The 2955-nt window shown below is 43.0% G+C and overlaps 1 non-coding gene across 1 annotated transcript; it reads right to left on the bottom strand.

The window, feature by feature from the left end:
• Nucleotides 1–370: 370 nt before the first annotated feature.
• On the bottom strand, nt 371–533 carry LOC117066305. The gene has a single exon (XR_004430276.1). It is a non-coding gene; the product is annotated as a U1 spliceosomal RNA (small nuclear RNA).
• Between the last annotated feature and the right edge of the window lie 2422 nt (nt 534–2955).

Here is a 2955-nt window from a genome sequence, read left to right as displayed (position 1 = left end):
TATGATGTTTGCTAAGATTCTTTGCATTTTATTTTCCCTTGCAATATTTTAGACTTGGTACCCGTTAGGGTTTTCTTAAGCTGCAAGTAACATAAACTTGCAAAAGTGAATTATCCAAACCCCTTTTCCTTCAGATAAGTGAACACTAGAGGTATACAGCTATGGATAGAAAATGGAATTCCAAACTGTCCCCAGTGAACCCAGCCCCTCTTGCTTTCTTGCTCTATGACCATCGGGTGTAGTGCCATCCTCATGCTCACAGGATGGCAGTTTTACCTCTAGGCATCACATTTGTACTCCAGACATATAAGAAGGAAAAGGGGCCAAAATAGTGGTTCAGCTCAATCTGTATATTGTTTATTTCTTTAACTAGGGGAAAGTGTAAATGCAGTTCCCTACTGCCACAATCATGCAGTTGAGTTTATCACATGTGGGAAAATGACAGGGGTCAGTGCATGTGGAGTGCAACAGATAAGCTTTACCCTGGGAAAATCAACTTTGTGATCATGAGGTCTTCCCTGCTAAGTGAGTCTGTTTCTTTTGATCTGAAAACAGCAGTTTTCCTGAGTCTTACCCAAGAAAAATTAAGATTCTCATTGGCCAAAACTATGTCAAAAAGTCACCACTAGATGAAAGGAATCCTACAAAATTGAGACTTTTAGTTGGACATGTAGCTAACCAACCAACATAGGAGTGTCTTTAGAAATGAACTAAAAGTAGTGATAAATATTGAATTGACCAATCACAGTGTCTTCCACAGTTTTTCTGTGGTTAGAATATGTTTTCTACATGGAAAATGTCTACATTTTTCTATGGTTGTTATATATTCATTTGTGACTTAATAATTGGCAATAAGTGATACAGTTTGGCATGTCCCCACCCAAATTTCATCTTGAATTGCGGCTCCCGTAATCCTCATGTGTGGTAGGGAAGACCCGGTGGGAGGTAATTGAATCATGGGTGCAGGTTTTCCCTTGCTGTTCTTGTGATGGTGAATAAGCCTCATGAGATCTGATGGTTTTATGAAGGGCAGTTCCCCTGCACACTCTCTTACCTGCCACCATGTAAGATGTGACTTTGTTCCTCCTTCACCTTCCACCATGATTATGAGGCCTCCCCAGACATGTGGAACTGTGAGTCCATTAAATCTTTTTCTATATAAATTATCCAGTCGTGGGTATTTCTTCATAGCAGTATGAAAATGGACGAATACACTGGGTATGGGTTAAAGATACCCATAAAACTGCAATTCATAATAGTTACGGTGCCAAGAGGCGGAGCCATGATCTTCAGGGGAATCCTCAAACCCTGGCTGACTCATGTTGCAAGAGCCACAAGGTCCTCAGATGAGGCCCTGGGAGTAGCTGCCATCTTCTGCCTGGGCTATTGCGGTGCTCGCTGGGTATGATGGTATGAGAGTGAATGGGAGGAGGGCAGATGTGAACAGGAAGAGAAAGGGCACAAGTGTTGCAGCTGGGGGGAAATGATGCACAGAAAGCACACTGAAAGTCCCTCCTTTGGTTGTAGTGAGCTGAGATTATGCCACTGCACTCTGGCCTGGCGACAGAGTGAGAGTCTGTCTTAAAAAATAAAATAAAATAAAAAGAAAATCCTTCCTTTGCACTGAGCTGGAGATAGAGCATCACTGTTCTCCTTGATGTGGTGTTTACCACAAAGAAGCACATCTTCCCGAAATCCTGTAATCAGAACAATGTCTAATTTCTCTATAGGACATTGATAATCCCAGAGAAACCATATGATGATTATTAAAAACACAAATAAGGCCGGGCACGGTGGCTCAAGCCTGTAATCCCAGCACTTTGGGAGGCCGAGACGGGCGGATCACGAGGTCAGGAGATCGAGACCATCCTGGCTAATACGGTGAAACCCTGTCTCTACTTAAAAATACAAAAAACTAGCCGGGCGACGAGGCGGGCGCCTGTAGTCCCAGCTACTCGGGAGGCTGAGGCAGGAGAATGGCGTAAACCCGGGAGGCGGAGCTTGCAGTGAGCTGAGATCCGGCCACTGCACTCCAGCCTGGGTGGCAGAGCAAGACTCCGTCTCAAAAAAAAAAAAAACACACAAATAATACCTCTACCATGTGCTGGATACTGAACTAGAGCATTGATCCTGCAGTAGGTGCTGTGTTGGGTTCATTATCTACATTGTCTAACTTGGACCTTGTAACCCCTGTGGCACAGGGATTATTGACCCTATTTTACATATTTACACCATGGACAAAGCAGGTCTCCAACTGACCAAGGACCACTTGGTTGCAACAAGAAGTGAGTTGTCCTAAGAGTAATGCCCATCAGAAGTACAGGAGAGACAGAGATACCCACAGCGTTTGAGCCCCTGGATCCAGCCATATCTGAAGCTAGACTTTTCTGTTCTGTGACCCAGTGCATTCTCTTTTCCCATAAGCTAGTGTCAGTTTGGTTTGTCTGTCAAAGGATCCTTCTTTACATTCAACATGCATCTCCTTCTTCATGAGTGCTACGTGAGCAACCAGCCATTCTGATTCAGAAAATGCCTTTGCAGAGAACTCCTCCTCAAAGTGTTCACGGGCCAAACAAGCCATCCCCAGTGTAGGAAAAAATAGGTCAAATGCAGCTAGTATAAAAAACAAAATGTGCACAAACACACCCACACACATCTTTCAGACATCAGAGTACTCTCCCAGCCAAGGTCTGCATGCTGATTTTTGAAGTCATGATTTGAAAAAACAAATGACTACTCATTTTAGATATAAAATAAATCTACTCACCATCCCTGCATGGTATTCCATCAGCTTTGTCTTCCTATCAAATCAAAACAAATCTAGATTTTACAAGAATGTTCCAAGTTATATTACACTGTTTTGTTTCGGGGAAATAAACATTTTCAGTCTCTGAGGATACACATAATCTTTTTTCCACATGGCATTCCTGATGTGATCAGGTGAGATTGCACCTA

The sequence above is a fragment of the Trachypithecus francoisi genome, unplaced genomic scaffold, assembly GCF_009764315.1.
Source record: "Trachypithecus francoisi isolate TF-2019V2 unplaced genomic scaffold, Tfra_2.0 Lachesis_group2, whole genome shotgun sequence".
Classification (NCBI taxonomy): Eukaryota; Metazoa; Chordata; class Mammalia; order Primates; family Cercopithecidae; genus Trachypithecus; species Trachypithecus francoisi.
This window is presented reverse-complemented; position numbering and strand designations above follow the sequence as displayed.